Consider the following 26,022-nt stretch of genomic DNA (forward strand, 5'->3'; position numbering starts at 1 on the left):
TGGTATGACTGCGTATGAGTCAACTCTCCTCAAGAGACTAAATCTCACATAAAACAACCACAAAAGGTCACAACATCATCTTAGTTGATTTGACAATTTATGATACATTTCTGAACGTATTATGATCCTGAAAATGGCTATTTGTAATTAATGATACCGGGTTGACCTATTTATTTAACCATCAGTTTTCAGGGTAAACATTCTGTTTGTATGTGACTGTCCCTAGTCAGGAGCCTGTCATTCAGTGGTTGTCATTTGTTGCTTTGTTACTTTTTTTTTGTTCCTTTTTATACTTTAATCAGGTTGTTAGTTTTCTCGTTTGAATGGTTTTACATTTTTTATTTCGGGGTTCTTTATAGCTGACTATGCGTTTTTGGATTTGGTTATTGTTGAAAGCTGTACGGTGACAAGAGCACAAATTACCGATAAAAAAAATATCACACTGTAAAGGTGTTACAACCGGTTTTTATTTCCCCCATCTTTCTAAAATTCGTGTTTGAGTGTTTATAAAAGAGCGATAGTTCAGATATTCTAATTTAGTAGCATTGTTTAATACCACTAACAGACTCTATTTTAAAAGAGTAAAATCCATTTTATTCCTTTTTATAATCTTTTTCAATGTTACTATACATGAATGCAGATTTCATAAAGAAATACACAAATTTTACAATATTTCATGTTTTTATTCCTATATTCAATAAAACTTACATTAAATGTTCGGGAAATTTCCCAAAATATATGAAAGTAATGAAATATTTGTGGTAAAAAAATGTATATGACAACTATTTATTCGGGAAATGTCCCGAACTCATTTTCAACATTAAATTTTAGGACATATATGTTGGCAAAGCGTTTAAAAAAAATAATCTGAAACACATTTCGGGAAATATCCCGACAAAAATAAACTAAGTACAAAATGTATAACACAGATGTCTGCAAATATTTTCGGGATTTATCCCGAAAAATTCAATGTATATGCTAGATCTCATGACTAATAATTTCTTTTCACATTTCGGGAAAAATCCCGAAAATATAAATCTAATATCAGGCACACACTTTATTTTGGTGCATAGATTTGTTTTCCCCATTTCGGGAAAAATCCCGAAATAAAATCTACAAGCCAAAATTTAGAATTTTGATTTCTTAAACATATTGGGAAATATCCTGAAAAAACAAAATCTTTAAGATTTTTATACAACACAGAATTTTGATACAAAAGAAAGTTTTTATGTAAATTTGTTTCTAATATTTGTTAAAATATTATGATTCATAGAAAATATGTCTCACTTACAAAAAAAGTATTTTAATTATATAACCATACTTTTCATTACAGTTCAGAAAAAAGTATTTTCTAAGAAATATAAAGGTTTCTCTCTATTGCACCACATTTGCAACATATTTGCTATATTTGACAAAGTGCATATAATACATGTAATAGGTTAGTCTGATTAGAATAACTTGTTCTAAAAATTACTTCTGAATTAAAAAGACTAAGATTGATGATGAGTATGGTATATAATAATGCATGTATATATACAATTACTACAGTCAATGACAGTCTAGTTAACTAATATGCTCACATATAGAACTACAATCACAACAATGTTACTAAATAGTGGTTGCATTTAAGGAGCTAAAAGGCATCAACAAGATTTACAGGATGTATACCTATACAAATAAGATGATATTGCATTATTACATTTATACCAAAAGAACAGTTTGAAAGATATCAGGAAGTCTTCAGTTCTTTAAACTATGTTTGTCATTCTTTTTCTCTCGCTTATCTTCAAATCTGTGTCTTTTTAGACTCACACCAATTTTTCCTCCAAAGATTTCTATGCATCCTACAAAGAAAAGTCAATTCAAGTTCAATATTTTAAAGTCCTTCAGGCATATTATTCATGATTTTTTTTCCAGCATATTTTGTTCTGTCTTATAATCATGATAATAGATGAATTTGTTATCACATGTCTTTCATGGCTTACTGTATGTCATTTGTTTTGTTCCATAATTGAAGACTTACCACACTAGAGATATTTAAAATTTTGTTTCTTATTATGGCGGTTGTTTCCTAAGCAATCATACTGAATCTTTTTTTTTTTCTAATCTGGTGTTTTAATTTTTTGATATATATATATATGTGTGTTACTTTACCGATTCTTCATGTTTTTACCTACAAACAAATGGGCATTTATTGGCTCCGACACCAAAAAAATCAAAATAATAACAAAAAATTAAATAGGGAATGTATCAATGGATCACAGATGATGCCCACTCTTGTATATCATATAAAGTTATAAAAGGACATAACTGAAGAATGGTAAAAGTGACTCCACCAAAAACACTTAAGGTAGATAGGGTGTCTTCCTCCATCTTGGATTTGAAAATACTAGAAAACAAGGTCTAAATCTTTAATAGAATGTGCAAATTTTTAGAGTAGTAGGTAATTCATGTGTAAGAACTTCCACTTCGATATAGAAAATGACATGTTTTATCATATTTATGGTTGTATTTTACAAAAAACAGAAAAAAATTGTTTAATCAATTTTTTTCCAACTTTGCAACATAAGGGGAGGCAACTCAAATGCAAGGGCAGATAATTCAGATTAAGGTACTTTTACTATACAATGTGTTAGGAATTTACCTTTTTTATAATGTAGCAAGAAAACGGGTCCGGTGACCCCATTGTTTCTTTTTCTTAACTGAAAGCATACTATTAAAGCCATCTTCTCATATGTTATCTCAAAATTCTATGGTGTAGATTACGCTTTATTGCAGAAAATTGGGTTTTCCATGCATAATCTATACAAAATTTGACAAATTTTGAACACCGTGTAGCGTGAAAATAAGCCCGGTGACCCATTCTTTTTATTATTTTTTTCAAAAAGGCATGATATAAACTACATTTTGGCAAATTATTAAAAAATTCTATGGATTATAATTTAGACACCCCATCTACCTTAATCTGATTTAGTGGTTATAGGTATTGTGTACAAGTTCCATAAAATGTGGTTTATGCAAACTTAATTTAGAGAACGGAAACAAAAATTCAGTAATTTTTTCCATTTTCAAAGGCGCATAACTCTAGAAAATTTAGTGACAATCTTTAAAGTCAAACTTGATCTGTATTTTGTGGTGATAAGTATTGTGTACAATATCATAGCATTTAGTTGAGGCAAGCTAAAGTTAGTGAAATGAAATGAAAATTCCAGCAATCATTCAATTTGTGAAGGGGCATAATTCTAGAACAGTTAAAGTGACCCCCTTAAAATTCAAACTTGATCTGTATTTTGTGGTGATAAGTATTGTGTACAATATCATAGCATTTAGTTGAGGCAAGCTAAAGTTAGTGAATTGAAATGAAAATTCCAGCAATCATTCAATTTGTGAAGGGGCATAATTCTAGAACAGTTAAAGTGACCCCCTTAAAATTCAAACTTGATCTGTATTTTGTGGTGATAAGTATTGTGTACAATATCATAGCATTTAGTTGAGGCAAGCTAAAGTTAGTGAATTGAAATGAAAATTCCAGCAATCATTCAATTTGTGAAGGGGCATAATTCTAGAACAGTTAAAGTGACCCCCTTAAAATTCAAACTTGATCTGTATTTTGTGGTGATAAGTATTGTGTACAATATCATAGCATTTAGTTGAGGCAGACTAAAGTTAGAGAACAGAAACTATAAATATAAGCATCTTTTTCATTTGTTAAGGGACATTACTGCAGAACAGTTAAGTGATGCCACCCCCTTAATTCATACTTGATCTGTATTTTGTGTTCACAGCATTTGGTTTAGAGGCAAACTAAAGTGAGAACATTGAAATAAAGTTTCAGCATTTTAGTTTGTTTGTAAAGGGGCATAACTCTAGAACGGTTAAAGTACATGACACCACCAAAATTCAAACTTTATCTGTGTTTTTTGGTATAAGCATTATGTATCAGTATCCTAACATTTGGTGGAGGCAAACTGAAGTTTGAGAACAGTAACCAACTTAGGGAGGTATGGAAGGATGTACAGTCATATAAAAGGTCAAGGGTAAAACTACTGCGGGGGCATTAAAAGGTCGTCCTTAGCATGTCCCTTAATTGCACAAATGTAGTTATTTGTGAACATGGATGCTAATAAACAATTGGCCAGCTAATGTGTGATTGCAATACGTATATTTATATATATAAAATGCAACATTCAAATGTCATATAAAAATGAAGATGTGGTATAATTGCCAATGAGACAACTCTCCACAAGAACCAAAATGACACAGAAATTAACAACTACCAAGCCTGCTTTACTTATGATTGAAAGTTTGATGCTTTTTTCAATAATAATACATAAACTAGATCCATAAAAGATCCATGAAAATGACCGCATGGTCAGTTTAACCGGTCAGGCAAATACAGCTTACAATCATTTCATACACCAATATAGTGGCCTTATTCATGTTATTGCTACATAAGTGTCTAAGAGACAGAGTATTTTATATGTGAACAGCACATTTTGTTAGAAATAACATATTTTTGAACACTTACAAACTTTAAAACTTACCTTTCACATCTTCCCATTATAATTTCGATTAAAAAAGACCTTGAACTTCTGTCTTCAAGAGAACTGAATCAGAGACCTTTCTCTTCCTGTTTGTCTAGGCTAACTGCATGTTCTATGGATATGTTAATCTGAAAAAAGAACAGAATGTCATAAAACTTCATCATTCATGCTGAAAATGTTTACTGTGGAATCATTATTCATGGGATACCAATTTTCTTGGTTTTCATTGAAACAGATGAACCATAATTTTAAATGTTAAACGAATTACAAATGTGCCATCAGGTTGTATACAGACTTTGACAAAACCATAAAACAAATATCCGTGAAATATACAAAATCTCTTTAATCTACGAAAATTGATACCCTCGAAAATAAATGAATCCACAGTATCATCCTTAGTAATTTTTTTTACACATGAACTGCTTGAAATCACATCATTAAAATTGTGATTTGCACTAATGGATATAGATATTAGATTAATTTCTATTAAATTTCGGTCTATGAATTTAGGATAGAGTTATGATTTTCACCTAAATAGGTGGATCTTGGATCAATTTCTATGAATTTATGTCTAGAAAAAGAACACAGTTGAAAATAGATATATAATATATCATTCATTACGAGTAATCAATCGAATTCTTAAGCAGAAAACTTCAAACAGTATATTCAGCAAATACTGGAATCGTATATCAAAATAGATTTTACAAACATGACAAATGTTAGTAAAAATTTACAAATTTTATGAAAATTATTATAAAAATTTACTTTAGAAGACAATAACTCCTTAGGGGGTCGATTGATCATTTTGGTCATGTTGACTTATTTTAAGGTCTTACTTTGCTGTACACTATTGCTGTTTACAGTTTATCTCTATCTATAATAATATTCAAAATAATAACAAAAAGCGGCACAATTTCCTTAAAATTACCAATTTAGGGACAGCAAACCTAACAACCGGTTGTCCGATCAATCTGAAAATTTCAGGGCAGATAGATTTTGACCTGATAAACAACCCCCCCCCCCCCCTTGTCAGATTTGCTCTAAATGCTTTGGTTTTTGAGTTATAAGCCAAAAACTGCATTTTACCCCTATGCCGTGGAGGCCATCTTGGTTACATGGCTGGGTCTTTCAGACACATTTTTTAAAACTAGATACCCCAAAGATGATTGTGGCCAAGTTTGGCTTAATTTGGCCCTGTAGTTTCTTCAGAGAAGATTTTTGTAAAAGATTACTAAGATTTAGGAAAAATGGTTAAAAATTGACTATAAAGGGCAATAACTCCTAAAGGGGTCAACTGACCATTTCAGTCATGTTGACTTATTTGTAAATCTTACTGTGCTGAACATTTATTGCTGTTTACAGTTTCTCTCTATCTATAATAATATTCAAGATATTAAATAACCAAAAACAGCAAAATTTCCCTAAAATTACCGATTCAGGGGCAGCAAACCAACAACAGGTTGTCTGATTCATCTGAAAATTTCAGGGCAGATAGATCTTGACCTGATAAACAATTTTACTCTGTCAGATTTGATCTAAATGCTTTGGGTTTTGAGTTATAAGCCAAACACTGCATTTTACCCCTATGTTCTATTTTTAGCCGTGGCGGCCATCTTGGTTGGTTGGCTGGGTCACGCCACACATATTTGAAACAAGATACCCCAATGATGATTGTGGCCAAGTTTGGTTTAATTTGGCTTAGTAGTTTCAAAGAAGAAGATTTTTGTAAAAGCTAACGACGACAGTCGACGCCGACGCCGGACGCCAAGTGATGAGAAAAGCTCACTTGGCCCTCTGGGCCAGGTGAGCTAAAAATAAATTTCTTTCTATCTATCGTGATCATTACAGACATTTTTTGGTAAAATAATTTCTAAAGGACAAAACATTTACTACAATGTACTATAAAGGATGAATTAACTATTTTGGTCATAATGTAAGCTTATTCGCAGATCTTTAACTTAGTTGAACATAAGTAAAGTGTCTCTACATCTATCATATTTTCTGCATGAAAATTGAAATTCTGCTAAAATTATGTCTTTCAAGGGCAATAACTCATATAAGGATCCACACTACTGTGTTGCTGTTTTAAATTTATCTTTAAGATATCTATAATTGTTTTCAATATGACAATCATTGTTAACAAGAACATATAGCATGTAAAAATTGTGGGAACTTGCTTTTCAGGGGCAATAACTTCAAATAGCCAAGGGTTTTCAAGATTAGTCTTAATAATTAAGGCAGATTTATCTTAAAATATTAAAGTTTGTTTACCAAACTATGCAGTGTTTCTTAATTAAAGGACAAGATAACAAGAGGCTCTCAAGAGCCTGAATCGCTCACCTGTATTTTAGAGGAAAAGATTTTTAAATGTTATAGCAAACTTGATCAACACATTGTGCATGTTGTGTAAAATTGACTTAAAAGGGCAAGAACTCATTAAGAGGTCAATTAACAATTTTGGTCACATTAATTTTTTTGTAGATCTATCTTATTTTGTCGAACATTATTGCTGCTTTATTTATTTTGTAACAGTTTATATCTATCTATAATAATAACAAAAAACAAGATACCCTAAGGAACATTTAGTTAAAGTTTGAAGGTATTTGGCCCATTCGTGTCAGAGAAGAAGATTTTTAAAATAGTTTACGATGTGATGGCGTAAGATCACATAGGGCCTTTCAGGCCGCCATGAGGTAACCAGATGCTCCGCAGGGCTCAGCTTTATATGACCGTAGAGGTCGAACCCTGAACAGTTGGGGCAAGTATGGACACAACATTTAAGCTTGATACAGCTCTGAATTTGGATTGTGATTAAATAGTTGACACAACATAGGTTTCTGACACAGAATGAATGTGGTCTATAAGAACTTAAACTTAAAAACTTAAAAATTTTACATTGGACATTTACCTATTATGGTCCAATATCATGAATATCAAAAATCTAAATACATGGTTAGATTCAGCATATCATAGAACCCCAAGAATTCAATTTTTGATGAAATCAAATAATGTTCAATTTTAGAACCTTTAGACCTCAATGTGGACCAATTTGATAACTGGGCTCAAATATTAAAAATCTAAATACATGGTTAGATTCAGCATATTAAAGAACCCCATATATTCAATTTTTGTTGAAATCAAACAAAGTTTAATTTTGGACCCTTTAATTTGGACCTTAATGAAGAACAATTTGAAAACCGGACAATACTGTGCAATTAAATATTTCTTGCTATTGTGCAAAACTGTGCAATTGAAAATTTCTTGCTATTGCGCAATATTGTGCAATTAGATATTTCTTGCTATTGCACAATACTGTGCAATTGAAGATTTCTTGCTATTGCACAATACTGTGCAATTGAAGATTAATTTCTCGCTATAGCTGAATACTGTGCAATTGAAAATTTCTTGCTATTGCACATGTACTTAATATAATAATTTTGGACCCCGATTTGGACCAACTTAAAAACTGGGCTCATAATCAAAAATCTAAGTATATGTTTAGATTCAGCAGACCAAAGAACCCCAAGAATTTATTTTTTGTTAAAATCAAGCAAAGTTTAATTTTGGACCCTTTGGACCTTAATGTAGACCAATTTGAAAACAGGACCAAAAAATAAGAATCTGAATACACGGTTAGATTTGGTATATCAAAGAACCCCAATAATTAATTTTTTGATGTTATCATGAAATCAAACAAAGTTTAATTTTGGCCCCTTTTGGCCCCTAATTCGTTGGGACCAAGACTCCCAAAATCAATCCAAACCTTCCTTTTGTGGTCATTAACCTTGTGTTAAAATTTCATAGACTTCTATTAACTTATATACTAAAGTTATTGTGCAAAAACCAAGAAAAATGCTTATTTGGGACCTGTTTTTGGCCCCTCATTTCTAAACTGTTGGGATTTAAACTCCCAAAATCAATCCTAATTTTACTTTTGTGGTCATAGACCTTATGTTAAAATTTCATAGATTTCTGTTTACTTATACTAAAGTTATTGTGCGAAAACCAAGAAAAATGCTTATTTGGGCCTTTTAAGCCCCTAATTCCTAAACTGTCAATTGGAACCAAAACACCCAAAATCAATCCCAACCTTCCTTTTATGGTCATAAACCTTGTGTTTAAATTCATAGATTGCTATTTACTTTTACAAAAGTTAGAGTGCGAACACCAAATGTCTTAATTCCCACGACGACAACGCCAACGGGATACCAATATACGACCAAAAAATGTTTGTGGTCGTATAAAAATTACAAAACATATACTAGATACCCTAAGGATCATTTAAGTTTGGTTAAAATTAATTAATTCAGTAGTTTTAAAAGAGAAGATCTATGAAAAAGTGTACACCACACAATGCATGTTCCAAGGGATGGCAAAAGCTCACATGGCCTCTAAGGTCAGCTGAGCTAAATAGAAAATAAAACTTTTAAAAATTGACAAACAGAAAAAAAATCATAAGTCAGGGGCATTATTTATACAAGTCACATTTAAAATTACCTAATCCTATATAAGATATGTTGAAAACAAGGATATCTTAAATATTATTTTAATAGTCTTATATAGGTTAACTTTTTTAAATATCATTTTTATAGGTGTCCATGAATAAGTCATCTGGTTATTTTCTGGTTATTTTCCCCATGAAATGTAACACTAATCAACTTACTGATGCACTTATCCCTTATCTTTCATAGGATGCTTCTGGGTTAAAGATTGGTCTCTAGGGACTATAAAATTATCATTTTCCTCCTAAATCTTGAAGATAGACTGATATAAATAGAAACATACTTGTGAATTAATTAAGATTTCAAGTTATTTATAACTGCTAACCCAAATCAACTACATGTGTTCCTTCAATAAGTGTTATTACTATTTTTTTTTCAGAAATATATAAAATAACTTATTCAAGTAATATTTTTGTCATGATTTCTAACTTAAACCTTTATTTCCATACTCTTCTCAAATTTATCTAATAAAATCTTTATTTCATGATATAAAATGATAAAAAAAAAACTCATTCAAACTACATTTAATCTATGATTCTTGTAGAATTTAAAAGAACTCTATTAAGTAATTTTATCATTTTTAAAAACAAAAATTACTTATATATATAAATATATTTTTAAGTAACTCGAAAAAAAACTACTCGTTTAAGTAACGCCCCTGACTGTTTATAATTTTTTGATTTGAGATTTTAAATTTTGTATTTTATGTATGAATCATGTCTTTCTCAGTTTTTTTCAGTTTTTCTTTTTTTATTGGAGAGTTACTAGTCTTTTGCAGACAAACTCCTGTCTGACCTAAACACAATTATCAGAGTATTTGTCATTTATGTGTTTATATGGCTTGATTTATTTAAGGTCTAGATAGAGGTTCTGTATACATGTATCTTTATTCTTTAAATTATTTTTTTAAATCTCTATTTTTTATATTTCATTTCAGCACAGGCCTAGCTGTTATTCTGTAATAATTTAATTTTGGATGTAACACGTCTTCTGATTCAGATTGGCTGACATTATTTTGTTATCAGCCCATAGACATAGTTCATTCATGTGACTAAGATGTCATCAACATTTTTTAATGGATTTCTACGGTTTAAAATGGAATTTAGAATTAAATTATAAGAAATGACTGTAATATTTTTTCTGTTTATTCAAAATAATTAACATAAAAGAAGTAACGCACACTGCAAAATAACCCGCTACACGCGTTATTCAGTGTGTACCAAATTTTTTATGTTATTTCTTCATAGACAGAAATATTACAGTCATTCCTTAAATATTTATTTAGTTTTAGTTTTCCTTCTTTTCCCCTTTCCCCCCCCCCTTTTATTCTGTACATTTTGCCTCTTATTCCCTATTTTGTAAACCCAATCTAAACTCTCATCCATGTCAAATATACTTTCAAATGACATACTTGTACAAAATTCTTAAATTTTATATTGTAGGCAATTATCAACTGGTGAAATTCAGAAACTAATTCTTAATACTTTGCATTTAAATCAATAACAATAATGTGTCCATAGTGAACAGATGACCCACTAGCACTATCATTTTTGTATGTTAAGTGGACCATGAAATTGGGGGCAAAAAACTATTTGGATAATAAAATAAGAAAGATCATATCATATAGGGAACAATAATTATTGTCCTAGTTTCAAGTTGATTGGACTTCAACTTCATCAAAACTTAAACTTGAAGCCGGACAGACAGATAGGAACAGACGCATACTTATGACTCATCAGAAAGCATAATGCCTAAAGGTAGGACATAATATCCTTAGGTGACAGATTATTAAATTTATCACTAATGCTTTTATCAATATAAATATTTTTTAATTGATATATATATATATCTATCATAGAATTTCTTAGAATTATAAAACATACTTAATTTCTGTATGTCTGTGGCGGATCAAGAATTTTTTTAAAAAGGACCCGCTCAAAAAATCACTAATGATTTGATCCCTAAATAAATTAATCAAACAAAATTCTATCAAAAGGGGTGCCCGGGCCTATTAGTCCCACCCCCCTTAATCCTCCTCAAAATATAACTTTAAGGAGACCATACACAATAAAAAAAATAAACAATTATTGGCACTAAGTATGAAATTATTACTTACAATAAATTTTTCAAAATTCTATCCCTGTATGCATGTCATTGTGCACATATACAATACTGTGTATTCTAATCCTTCTCTAATTATTTCACTTTTATTCACATTAATAGATCTATTCCCTTATACTTAATTAAGTCCATTGAATGAATGACATTGACTGTGGTGAGAGTATATATATATGTATAACATTTACTTGTGTTTTTATATTTAAGTACAATACACACAACATGTACATGTACAAGTAAATGTGACCTGTTTTTATCCAAAGATTTTAGGAAGACATTAAATGAATTTCTCTTTTATCTCATTGGTTACTATATGGATTTATATTGATGTCATGACCTCATTACTGGACATCATAAAATGTGAAGAGCAACATAAATTTATGTTGAAAATCACACATAGTTGTGCTACTCTTATATATCTCTTCAATTTATTACAATATTGTTTTTGTGGTAATTTTGTGAAGAACCATGCAGTGGAAGAAAACAGTTCAAAGAAGAAAATCATGAAAATGGCAAGTTAATTAATTTCACTTTGAAGTTTAGTTACAGTAATATAAAATTAAAAGATAATGTCAACAATTCTCTATCAAATATTTCTTTAAAAGTTCAACACCAGTGGGTTTGAAGTTTAACAGTAACTCAGCATTCCCTAATTAATGCATATTATGACTAATATATACATATGTAATTTATATGACTATATATACAAATGTAATCCTGTCTTGAAATAACTGGTTCAGGATAGTTTGAAGTGAATATTTTGACATATACAATACAATACATGTACATGTATATATACAAATATTAATTGAAAACTACGTTCAAACCTATGATTGTTTTGGATAAAAACCGCAATTTTTATATGTGTGCAATGTGAAACAAATTTCGTTGTGGAAGGGTCTAAATACAGCCCAAACAACATTTTCCAAAAGACCCAAAAAGTGAAAAAGTATATTTTAACAAAACCCATTCAACTAACAGATCGTACAAATATATATCCCATGTTCATGCCTTATATATCATGTACTGTATTACAATGTTAAATAAAAACTGTGGAGAAAAGGTAACACAGGGACCTGGCCACCGAAAACTTTATTTTTGTGAAGCCCAGGTGGTCAAGTGGTCTAGCGCCTCAGATATACATGATAAAGTGCAGGGGCCAGTTTCCCGAAGTTGTCTTAGGGCTTAGACATGTCTAAGGATGGTCTTACGACATATCTTAGTCCTAAGTGGGTTTCACAAGGCGGTCCTAAATTAGGACATCTCTTTATATTGGTCATAAAGTTAAGACTACACGAGAGGTGTCTTATGATCATGTGTTAGGATAGTTGTACGTTTATTTATACAACTTTCACTCATTTTTATATCAATTTTGCAAATTTTCTAATATTATTTTATTTCTCTTTTCCTTTTCCTGCTCAGTATACCTAAATATTTATAGGTTGACAGATCAAATATAACGATTTGTCAACATTGAACATTCAATTTATTGATATCAAGAATGCATGATTTTATCCTTTAACTTTTTTATAACCGATACAGTGTTGTGTTAAATTTAGAGAAGTTGTATATATATATATATATACATGTGCATACCTTCTCTTGATGATTTAAATTATCTTACAATATGTGTATGTTTTTTAATAGATCTTTAATAAAAAAAAATTGTATCATAAATATATTGCTGATCAATGACGTACGTCTGTTTAGTTTCTCTCTATCTTCATGATCTTATTTAGCTCTTGATCCAAACACAAGAGTATTTTTTCTGATCATTTTTGCATTTTAAAGTTTCTCTCTATCTGTTTTAGTTTTCAAGATAATAGGCAAAATTCAATCGAAAAAAATGACCTTTATTGCCCCTACTCCTTTGATTCCATATTGTATACATATTATATATTGAATTGTATTGTATTTCATGTATTTAGACCAGTAGTTTCAGATTACAAAAATTTACCAAAAAATTATTTAAATAGACTATAACTCCGGTCATGTTGATCTAATTGTAGATCTTACTTTGCTGAACCTTATTGCTGTTAATAATTTCTCTCTATCTATAATAATATTCAAGGTAATCAATGTTGTTTTAGTAAATCAGCTGATTATGTGCTTACCAGCTGCACTTGGTCAATCAATTAAAAGCAATAAATTTCTTCAGTTTAAGTGACCACAAATAATTGCTCACAATCAAGCATTGAATTTGTCTGACCCTAAAATGTTGTGGAACAGTATCATTATAAATCACAGCTTAAAATTCTGTTAAGCTCCTGTGCATTTAGCATGTCAGTTAATACATGATATTGAATAAGCTGGCTGAAATTGAAGTTATCAGAATAAACATAATGTTGGAAGAAAATATTTTAGAAGATGTAGGAACTCTTCTACAAAAACATCACAGACACTGGACAAAAACTATAAAAAAAATCCCTTGAAAACACATAGAGAAAATATAATAAAACGCATCAAAAACTAGTGCAAAGAATAAATAAAGGTAGTTTTGTTACTCAAATATTAAATAGTTGTTTCCAGATGTATGATAACTCTTAAATTTGCAGAAATTTTTGGACCAAAAAAGAAGCCTGGGGACAGGAGTTTGGAGAAATAAAATAGGGGATGAGACACTTTGCCAAAAAAAAAGGCAGGATGACTTATTAAGATCTATTTACCAGTACATGCATGTAAAAAAGGGGAGGATAAACTAAAGAACTAGACAGCACGAGTACACATTTTTGTTTTTGGGCTAGCTGAAGCACGCCTCCTGGTGTGGGATTTTTTCGTTATGTTGAAGACCCATTAGTTGCCTTCTGCTGGTTTCTGCTCTTCTGGTAGCCAGGTTGCTGTCTTTTTTACACATTCCCCATTTCCATTCTCTATTTTAGTACAAAAAAAGGCAGGACCGAAAAGAGTGAAAAATACATAACAACTAATAGAATGCAGGACAAAATTTTTCATCCTAGACCCCCATAAAAACCAATTGGTAGGTCCCTTATCTATACCTTTCAGAGACAGAGGGTGGATAATGGGTTATTTTTGTGCGACATGATTGCCATGTTTTTATTTTACTTTCTATGTGTTTTAACTTTTTAATTTGACTTTCTGTCTTACAAGACTGGTGTCTCGTGCAACATATTATGCTTATTTAATTTTATGAGCATCTTGATTTTCAAATGCTTATTTTGCATGCTCAGTATTGTTCAAATAAAATTCAAACGCTTAAATTAGCAGGGATCGTCAAGAAATACTTTTTTAAAAGCTGTAAACCAAATTGAATTATATCATAAATGTGTATTATACTTAATCGGGAATATCAAACGTAAAGTTAATACAAGTGGGTCTCATTGGGGTCTAAGTGTGACGCGGGATTGCCGATTTTTTGTAAGCAAGACACGTGAAAGTCAAATGATTGTGGCGTGAAAACGGGAAATTAGGTCTTGCGGGACCCGGGAAATGACAAAAAAATGAGAATTGCTTATGTACATAGTGCAAGCGGGATACGGGAATCTGACAAAACAGTAAGCGGGATCTGGGCTCAGAACCCCCAATGAGACCCCCATACAAGGAGGCAGTAATTTCTCAGTCAGAAAAAGGTCCAAACCAAAGCATTTAATTTTCGTGCAAGGTTCATGACAGAAAACGTTCAACATAAACATATGTCTTCTTTCATTTTTATTCCGTGCAAAAAAAACACCACTCTTACCACTACACTGCACTGTAGTGACCTACCCTTATCCCCCCCCCACAAAAAAAAAAAAACAAAAAAAGATACAAAACAAAAAACCTAGCTCTTTAAACGTAAATTATACTCTCACACTTGTTTTAACTAAATATTTACCATATAGGACCATATTGAAATAATTTCAACAACAGGCTACCGCCCTGTCAAGTTTTCATTCAGAAAAGCTCTGCATCTTCAAGTTCAAGGTCACAACAAGTTTGTCTTACCTGAACTGGTTCCCTGATTGCATTTGGATAACAGACGTTCTTCATCGCACTGCTGATGGGGTCTTGACTCTTGAGAAATAAAAAGTTTAAAGCATGTCTGGACTGTTAGTAGTAGAAGTTGAACTTTACCAGTTTGAAGGTGAGGATGTTTGTTTCGTCCACAGACCTGTTACCCGTCACCTATTCTGTAAATTCCAACTTTTTCAGACGAACCACTTCGGTTTGGAAATCCTCAGGTTACCTGACAGTGACAGGTATATTGAGGAAAATCTGAATTCAGAATATTGTTTTTGTCATTTGCTTGACCACAATAATTTCAACTGGTCAATGCTTATTAGATAGAGCAATAATTTCTCTTAGGGAGCTACCATTTGATTTTTATGGGGGGGGGGGGGCTAGGATGAAAAATTTTGTCCTGCATTTTTATTAGTTGTAATCTCTGTCCTTCCTTTTTATTTTTCACTCTATTCGGTCATGCCTTTTTTTTATTAGTTTATCCTGACTTTTTTTTACCTAAATTGTCATCCTGCCTTTTTTTTTTTGCAAAGTGTCTCATCCTGCCTTTTTTTTTACGCAAAACTCCTGTCCTGCCTATTTTTTTCAAATTTCATCCTAGCCCTCCCCCCCCCATAAAAATCAAATGGTAGCTCCCTTACACAGTTTAAAAAAAAAACAATTTAAAATTCAGAAATAAAGTTATTCATTAGTTTAAACATATTTATTTATAGTGGATTGAGAAACAAGTTTTACAACTTATATTAATCCCTTTCCACTTTGCGGGTGCGAGTGCTGCCTTGTAGCATTAAAACAATACTACCAAATTTTATATAGACCAATTCAAGTACACCTTTGGCTTTGGGTCCAGGGTTTTCTTGACTTTTAATTGTATTTAATTTAAAGTTCTGTAGACTCTTTGTAAACAATAAATGCTGGCATTAACATATAAATACATTATACTTGTTTTAGTGACTTAATCACAATGAAAATCTGCAATAAAATATTACTCTGGACTTACTAACTATTATTATTGTATAGCAATATAATATTTCCCACAGAAAGCAGTGGTGTAGCTTGCCTTCAGTTTATACCGAGGCAGGGGGCCAGGGGGCGCAGCCCCCCCATAAGCTATTGCGGTTTTTACAATTTGAACAAGAAAGAATCGTTCAAAATAGTTGCTGTTCAATGTTATTTCATCATAATATTAATGTTAATTATATGCCTTACTGTCTATACTCAAACCTATAAAAAATAACAAAATATGTGAAGGTATCACTTTTTTTCATTCACGATGAACATGAGAACCGGCGAATAACTAACATTTACTTTATTCTGAAGTTTTCATTATAAATAAACAGTATTTGGTTGATTTTTTTTTATAAATAAACTGACATTATGTATTAACTAACAGACATATTTCTCTGGATTCCTTTAAATATTTTAAATTCCCTGCTTGTGAAAACGTACTATGAATTTAAAATAGCGAGAATAAAACTTTAGAACCACAACATATGAATTATTTTCTGTGCACTATGATATATTAATGCATATTTTGTTTTGTTTGGTACCAGAGTCAATGAACATAGTCGTAGGGGAACATGTCAATAGTTATAAATGAGGGTTTTAATGCTTAGAATGGGATTATCAAATATTTATTTTTTAATCATTGTCGCCCATAATTTGATTTTCCTTTATTTTATAATTAAGCACCATTTTAAATCAATATTCTTTTAAATTTAAATTAATTTCAGGGCCGATTTTTCTGTTTTCTTAGAACCTCACCAGGCCCTCATATACTAGATTTCTATGGTCGGGTTGTTGTCTCTTTGATACATTCCCCATTTCCATTCTCAATTTTATAAGAATGTTTAAAATTTTAAAAAATCACAGAATCTAAATAAAAAATTTTAACTTTGCATTATATGTTAAAGGGACACTCAGTGACAGTATGGACTTAGTTCATCATTATGATAGGAGCACATGTCCTGATCATGCTGTGTATATAGTATAATAGATTTATTATGTCTTGTCTATCTTAAGTTTGGTTAAACTGCCTACTGGGAAAACATTATTACATGTTTACATTCCCAATTACTAAGTACTATAAGTCAATTATGTGTGAAAAATTTCAATTTCATGGGTTTTAATCCCCCAGGATAAATGAAGAGATATGAAAGTTTTATTTTCAGTACTGTCTCAGTTACTTAATTAAAGACAACAAAAATATTAAGTTTAGGGTAATACAATATTCCCCCAAAAAATGAACATTGAAAAGTTCTCACTCTGATACACATTTCAATGATCAATAAAATCATCTTTTATAAATTAGATGTGAGGACATGATCATGATGATGGGTAATTTATAAACTCTTTCCTTACTTAGAAAAAGCACCTGGTTTCCTTTTAAGAGCACAAAATTTCAGTGGGAGGGTACAAAGCCTCTATATATTTACAGTTCTCCTGGATAGTGATTTGTGAACATGTAAAAATAAGGCAGATAAATCACTCATGTAACCTCAACAACGATAGCGACAAATGTATAATTTTATTTATTTTTTTGAATTTCTCATTGATGTGATGTAAATTTTCTGTTAGAAACTCACACGACTGTCTATCTAAATTAGTGTGACAGTTGCACAAGACTGTTTTATCTTAATTTTGCAGATTTTTTTTCTAGGTGTACAACTGTGCAAGTATTGAACATCAGCTTGAAATGCAATGTGACCTAAAAGACAGCATAGTAATGGACAGATGTAAGTAATGATAAAATAGTCAATGATATGGGAAATGTATGAAATTGTAAGAAAAAAGTTGACAGACATATTGTTTTACACCTGTCCCTCTGTCGGTCAGTTAGCTATAGGTCAAAGTACAGCCTTCAACAATGAGCAAAGCTCATACTGCATAGTCATATATATAGGCCCTGAAATTACAATTGTAAAACAATTCAGAAGTAATGACCTTAATATTAATATACAAATAAAATAACTTAAAACAAATATATGCAACACAGCAACATACAACAACCACTGATTGTCCAGGTTCCTGACTTGGGACAGGCACAGAAGATGGCAGGATTAAACATGTCAGTGGGATCCAAGCCCTCATAAAATCATGTATTTTATATATTCACCTCAAGAAAATCTGATATATCAGAAATGTAATGAACATCAACCATTGTCAACACTTTTAAATGTTGTATTTAACTTTATTTGATTTATGCTTATACAAAGAAGATGTGGTATGATTGCCAATGAGACAACTCTCCACAAGAGACCAAATGACACAGAAATTAACAACTTAAGGTCACTGTACTTCCTTCAACAATGAGGAAAGCGCCCATACATAGTCAGCTATAAAAGCCCCCAAAATGACAAATGTAAAACAAGAAAACAAAAAAACTAACTGCCTAATTTATGTACAAAACTGAACAAATAACAAATATATGTAACACATCAACAAATGACAACCACTGCATTATAGGCTTCTGACTTGGAACAGGCACATACATTGCATTGTACCTTAATATTTTAATTCACATATTGGTATAAAATCTATTATGTTTTTATACGACCCCAATTTTTGGGAGGATTGTATAATGGTATGATGTCGTGGTCGTCGTCTTCCGAAGACACATTGTTTTCCGGATAATAACTTTAGTTTAAGTAAATAGATCTTTATGAAATTTTCTCAGAAGGTTCAAAGTACCACAAAAGGAAGGTTGGGATCAATTTTGTGGATGATTCTCCCAACCATTTAGGAATTAGGGGTCCAAAACAAGCATTTTTGTCGAGCCTTCGACTTTAGTCGAAAAAGCAAGACTAAGCGATCCTACATTCCGTAGTCGTCGGCGGCGTCCACAAATATTCACTCTGTGGTTAAAGTTTTTGAAATTTTAATAACTTTCTTAAACTATACTGAATTTCTACCAAACTTGGACAGAACCTTGTTTATGATCATAAGAAAGTATCCCGAAGTAAATTTTGTAAAAATAAAATTCCATTTTTTCCGTATTTTACTTATAAATGAATTTAGTTTTTCTGCGAGGAAACATTACATTCACTCTGTCGTTAAAGTTTTTAAAATTTTAATAACTTTCATAAACTATCCTTTATTTTTACCAAACGTGGACAGAAGCTTGTTAAAATGATCATAAGATATCATAGTACTATTAAGAAGAAAATTTTGTAAAAATAAATTTCCACTTTTCCGTATTTTACTTGTAAATGGACTTGGTTTTTCTGCGAGGAAACATTACATTCACTCTGTAGTTAAAGTTTTTAAAATTTTAATAACTTTCATAAACTATTCTTGATTTGTACCTAACTTGGACAGAATCTTGTTTATGATCATAAGAAAGTATCAAGAAGAAAATTTTGTAAAAATAAATTTCCACTTTTCCGTATTTTACTTATAAATGGACTTTGTTTTTTTTGCCAGAAACAAAACATTCACTCTGTAGTTTAAGTTTTCAAAATTTTTATTATAATGTTCTTAAACTATCCTGGATTTCTACCAAACTTAGACAAAAGCTTGTTTCTGATCATAAGATATTATTCAGAAGTAGATTTTGTAAAAAAAAAATCACTTTTTCCATATTTTACTTATAAATGGACTTGGTTTTTCTTCCAGTTAACATTACATACAGTCTGCAGTTAAAGTTTATAAAACATTTATTAGATTCATAAACTATCCTTGATTTTTTTACCAAACTTGTAAGCTTCTTTCAATCAAAAGACAGTATCGAGAGGGAAATTTTTATTGATGTTTTTCCTTATTTTTGTTGAGTCTGCGATTAACAACAAAAGTAGGCGAGACACAGGGTTCCGTGGAACCCTTACGAATTTTTCAGAATAATAACTTAATATACTTAAATTGTGAGTATTTAAATTGCTCTGAAATTATACCTCAATGTTGAGACCACAAGTAGAAGGTTATGATTCATTTGAGAGGTTATGGGGCCAAAGTTTAGGAATTAAGGGCCAAAACAAGCATTTTTATTAAAGCTTCCCTTCTGTTAAGGGGCATAAAGAGGGGAGGGGTTACACTATGGGATTTTATTTTAAAAAAAAAATCAAATGACTTGAAAACTGTAAGTGATAAACCCATGCAGTCTTCAGAAATGATCACAGGACAATAAAACAAATCAAATGAAATACAGGGCGAGTCCCTGGGGGAAACTCCCACCCTCTTCAATTTGAGAATGTGCTATTATCTTGTAAACTGTCCAGATCCCCACCCCTAAACCATATATATTCTTGTATGGGACAATTAAACAAATCAAATGAAATAAAAGGGAAGTCCTTCAGGTTTACCCCCACCCCCTCTTGTTTGAGAACTTGTAAACGGTTCAGATCCCTACCCCTAAACCATATATATTCTTGAATGGGACAATTTAACAAATCAAACCAAATATAGGGGGAGTCTATGGGGTTACCCCACACCCTTTTGTTAGAATACCTGTAAACAGTAGAGATCCCCACCTCTAAACCTTATATATTCTTGTATGGGATAATTAAATAAATGAAATGAAATAAAAGGAATTTCTCTGGGGTTCACCCCTACCCCCTCTTGTTTGAAAACTTGTTAACCATCCAGAACCCCACCCCTAAACCATATGTATTCTCGTATGGGACAATTAAACAAATCAAATGAAATAAAAGGGAAGTCCTTCAGGTTTACCCCCACCCCCTTTTGTTTGAGAACTTGTAAACGGTTCAGATCCCTACCCCTAAACCATATATATTCTTGAATGGGACAATTTAACAAATCAAACCAAATATAGGGGGAGTCTATGGGGTTACCCCACACCCTTTTGTTAGAATACCTGTAAACAGTAGAGATCCCCACCTCTAAACCTTATATATTCTTGTATGGGATAATAAAACAAATCTAATAAAATATGGGACCATGGAAATGGCTAATTATGGGAGCTTTGTTTGGGAGACTTCGTAACAGCATCCTGTTACAATTACTTCTTGTTTATTACATATTTTAGTGTGTTAAAGTAATTATACTGCTTCCACCTTTTAAAATTCTAAGAAAGCTCTATCTCTTTAATGGATAAATAAATGAAACTAGTCAAGAACTAAGCAGATAATTTTTTTCAGGTTCTCTGATTGTAAGTACCTGTTGGCCACACACATGAATATTCTCATTGATCCTGCATTCAGCTAAATATCAGAAAAATTAAGAACAAAGGAAAATATGCTGAAACTGTACAGTCACTGACCAGTCTGGATTATTTCAGAAGTGCAATTATAATACAATATATGTTACTGGTTAATTCCTATGATTTGTAAATTTAAACAACACACAGAGGCTTTGCATTATTGTTTTACAAGAAAGACACCAAAAGATGCAGTCAACATTTATCATTTTTATCAAAATACGCCCAGGACAAACCATGGGTACGCTTAGTTTGAAAGATGGTGCTTTCATACCAAAATTTCCTGGAAGTAAAAGAAATAAAGAACCAAAATTCATGTCAGCAATCAGGGGATAAGATGAAAGAATACAGAATAAGGTACTGTCATGTTCAGTCTTTATAAGAGTCCTGATGCTCTATATATGCAAATGTATATGCATTTTGTTATGCCCCGTCATAGCGGTGGGGGCATTTAGTTTTATCCTTGTATGTTTGTACATAATATTAGATTTAAGAAGATGTGGTATGACTCCCAATGAGACAACTCTCCATCCAAGTCACAATTTGTAAAAGAAAAACCATTATAAATAGGTCAAAGTACAGTCTTCAACACATGTACAGAGCCTTGGATCACACCCAACAGTAAGCTATTATTAATTTAAGGACCCAAAAAAATTATTAGTGTGCAACCAGCTTTCAAACATTAAACCAAAGGTTTATTGTATATGAAAAAAAGAGAAAAGAGAAACACTTATAGTGCATGATTTTCTCACTGTGTTGAAGACCCATTGGTGGACTTTGGTTGTTGTCTGCACTTTGGTCGGGTTGTTGACATATATTCCCAGCATTTCCATTCTCAATTTTATTAAGAAGTTTATATTGAACTTTATTCTTTGAAAATGTGATGGAGGTATCATGTGCACATGGCGCATCTGTTTATTTGTTTTAGTTCACTATAAACTTAATTTTGCTTAACCAAATGTACTGAAACTTATTCACAATGCTTATAACCACAAAACTCAGATCAAGTACTCATTTGGGTACTGTGTGTCACTTTTACCATTTTTTTATTTATGACCCCTTAAAATGTTATATGCAAGCAGGGGCATAATATGTGTCCAATGGACCCATTCAACATTTATTTATTCACTGAATTTTGAAAAGAATAAATAATCCATGATGTTCATAAAGATAAAACATATTGTAACGTTTCAAGAATTTTTATCTGTTTATTACAGATCATGATTGCCAGTGAGACAACTATCCACCAAAGTTTGAATAAACAGTTTTAGGTAACTGTACATCCTTATGAATGATAAAAACCTGTACTGTATATATTGTCCGCTATAAAAGGTCCCGTAACAAGAAAAAATATAAACAAAAACATTTGAGAAAACTAACGGCCTAATTTATATAATTTATAACAAAACAAGTAGCGAAAATCAAATGTATTATATAACATAAGTAAACCAACGACTTCTATGGAATTTCTGGCTCCTGACTTGGGACAGGTACACAAAGAATGTGGCAGGTTAAACAAATTTTTGGTTGCTCAACACTCCCCTAACCTGGGACAGTGGTGTTACAGCACAACATAAGAACAAACTATAAAAATCAGTTGAAAAGGTTTTATCATATTTGTATCTATAGGTCAACTGTCTTGAAATGATCAACAAGTGATTGTAGAATTGAATAACCAAAAACACACAAACATCTACTGTCAATACCAAATTCCCCAAAACAAAAGCTTTAAGGGGGATCGCAGACATAAAACAATTTCTGTTTTTAAACATAGAATTTTGCTATTTTTTTCTAGAAATAAACTTTATATATATATATCCTATACTTAAATAGAAAAATAAAAGTATAGGGTCACCGTTAATTAAAGCTCACAATTTGCCTTCGAAAGAAGCATGTATTTTTTGCTAAGTACCTTTTACTGTAGAACTAAAACATGTAATAGGACAAAATGTAAGAGGAAAAAAATGTAATTTCAAAATATAAAGAACTAAATTACAGAAATTGCTTAAATTTAACAATAGTTGAGTTTTAGTACAGCTTATTTTGAGAAAAAAATAATGAAAAATATAAGTCACCCATGAGTTGAAACAGATGTTTCAATTTTAATGCCAAAAAATGGCATTTTTTCATCTAAGGGAGAAAATTTAGAGCTTTTTCAGTTGTATGAACATTTCAAAAATCATCTGGGGCCAAAACAAATAGATTTTTTGGTTGATTTTTTTACCACATCATATATTAACCTCTAATAGTAGAAGAGATAAAATTTGTAATGAAAAAAAAATGTTTAAATTTTTGCTGAATTTTTATACCCTCAAGCATCCTTAAGATACAACTTTAGGTGACCGGAAATGTCTTGACTTAAGAAAGCCACATGCAAACTCAATGTTGCTCCCCTTGTATATCTCGATTTGTGTTTTTAAAAAGAAAAAAAGTTAACATAAAAGAATGCAGGTTGTCAGGAACATTCAATTGGAGAAAGGGAAAAGAACACAACTTTACACTAAATAATTTTGAAAACTTATTGCCTATACTATCTTTATTGATAACAGACTGAGCCAAAAAACGTTTTCATCTACTAGTACGGACACTAAATATCAAAACTTGTCCCTATATAACTATATAAAATTTTAATAATATATACTAGTCCGAATCAATATTTACTGGTCTGGGGCATTGGACTAGTGGCTAACAGTGCAGACTGTGATAAAAAAAATTCAGAAACATTATGTACATTATGATCATTGTGATTGTGTTAAACATCAGAAAAGGCAATCAAAATGGTCAGAGGGGGCAAAGAAGGTTTGTTTTAAATGTCAAACGGTTATAGTCTCAACCTATCAACATGATCAAAATTGTTGATTTCACAGTTAATATTTACTTTTAGCATGTTCAGCGGAATAGAATGCTTTTGTTATATTTTATTAAATGTTAATTTACTTTGCTCTTATAGGCAGGAGTGAAAGGAAGAGAAAACAAGGCATCAGTAAAGAAGCAGATCAATTTATAATATGTAATAATTCCATCTGAATATAACAAACATTGCACATGCTATGAAGATTTATTCATATGTATACTATGATTTGTAGTTATATTTTATTGTATGCTTTTGTAATATTATAGAGTACTACTACATGTATTTTCATATTTTGCTATGGAGAATATCAAAGAAATTTAGAAAAATATAATTAAAGATAGTTTCTTCCATGTTTTCTGTGACAAAAAAAAAATTGTGCAGTTAGGAAAATGAAATGAGGCTGCATTATTGAATATTTTTGAGTTTGAGTTTGATTTTTTTTTTCATTCCTATTTTAAAATTTCATTGGCATTTGAATGAGTTGAAACTAGTTTTTATCAATTATTTTGTTTTCAAGATGTACAACAGTACAGTAGGTAAAGGTTTTTTGTACAATAAATAGTTTACTATGATGTTATGGTCACTCAAATAAACTTGAAACTTTGTACTTTCAAGTGTTCATCATGAAGTCAGTATTTTTTAAACAATTACAAATAAGTTACTGAACATGGAAATCTGATTGTGAAAGAAGGGTACAATCATGACAATGTGTTATGGACGCAGTTATTGCCCTCCTCACCAGCCTCTCAGTAATGGAATTTTGACTTTGAAAATTTCCTTAGTTTACACTGAAATATTTGTGATAACCGGGTTAGTTCAGTTTAAGGAGAACCAGGGGTATTTTATATGCAGTTAAATAAGCTTTTGGACAATACATGTGTTTGGGGATTTAAATAATCCTGAACCTTAAATCATAGTTTTATAACTTGCAATCTTTTGCAGTTTACATGTTAAAGTTTATGCTTAGGCCAGTTTAAAATCTACCTCTTATAAATAGTATTAAGAGGTAACAAAAAGACCCCCTTTTTGTGGGACAAATTGGCCTGATATTATATTTAGAAAATTACTGAAGCATGACAAAAGGGATGCAATAGCGAGTAACCTTCATATTTCTAAGAAAAGTAATGAAAAATGTGGTTATAAACAAATACATATTTTTTTCAGTTAGAAACATATTTTTTATGAATCAAAATTTTTATGAATCAAAATTTAAAAAAATAAATTTATGTAAAAACTTTTTAAATGTATCAAAATTTTGTGTTGTAAAATCTGTAAGATTTTGTTTTTCGGGATTTTTCCCAAAAATGTTTAAGAAATCAAAACGCATTATTTCTGCTTGTAGATATTTCGGGATTTTCCCCGAAATGGGTAACAAAAATCTATGTAAAAAGTGTGTGCCTGATATTAGATTTATATTTTCGGGATTTTGCCCGAAATGTGAAAAGAAATTATTAGTCATTAGGTCTAGCATATACACTTAATTTTTCGGGATAAATCCCGAAATATTTGAAGACATCTGTGTACATATTTTGTAGTTAGTTAATTTTTGTCGGGATATTTCCCAAAATGTGTTTCAGATATTTCTGTTAAAACGCTCTGCCAACATATATGTTATAAATAATAATGTTGAAAATGATTTCGGGACATTTCCCGAAAAAAAAGTTGTCACATACAGCTTCACTACAAATATTTTAAAACTTTCATATATTTTCGGAAATTTCCTGAACATTAAATGTAAATTTTATCAGTTTTAAGAATAAAAACATGGAATATTGTAAAAAATGTGTGTTTCTTTATGAAATTTGCATTCAATTTATGGTAAACATTGAAAAAGATTAGAAAAAGGAATAAAATGGATTTTACTCTTTTAAAATAGAGTCTGTTCACTACAGTTTG

At 31.0% G+C, this 26,022-nt stretch overlaps 2 long non-coding RNA genes across 2 annotated transcripts; one reads left to right on the plus strand and one right to left on the minus strand.

Annotated features, from left to right (window-relative positions):
* Nucleotides 1-571: 571 nt before the first annotated feature.
* On the minus strand, nucleotides 572-15,084 carry LOC143058899 (uncharacterized). The gene is made up of 3 exons (XR_012973279.1): nucleotides 14,997-15,084; nucleotides 4,545-4,672; nucleotides 572-1,844 (listed from the first exon to the last, which is right to left on the minus strand). It is a non-coding gene; the product is annotated as an uncharacterized LOC143058899 (long non-coding RNA).
* A 51-nt stretch (nucleotides 15,085-15,135) lies between these two features.
* On the plus strand, nucleotides 15,136-26,004 carry LOC143058898 (uncharacterized). Its single transcript, XR_012973278.1, has 4 exons — nucleotides 15,136-15,245; nucleotides 17,781-17,856; nucleotides 21,214-21,629; nucleotides 24,223-26,004. It is a non-coding gene; the product is annotated as an uncharacterized LOC143058898 (long non-coding RNA).
* The last annotated feature ends 18 nt before the right edge of the window (nucleotides 26,005-26,022 follow it).

Source organism: Mytilus galloprovincialis, chromosome 14 (genome assembly GCF_965363235.1).
Source record: "Mytilus galloprovincialis chromosome 14, xbMytGall1.hap1.1, whole genome shotgun sequence".
Taxonomy (NCBI): Eukaryota; Metazoa; Mollusca; class Bivalvia; order Mytilida; family Mytilidae; genus Mytilus; species Mytilus galloprovincialis.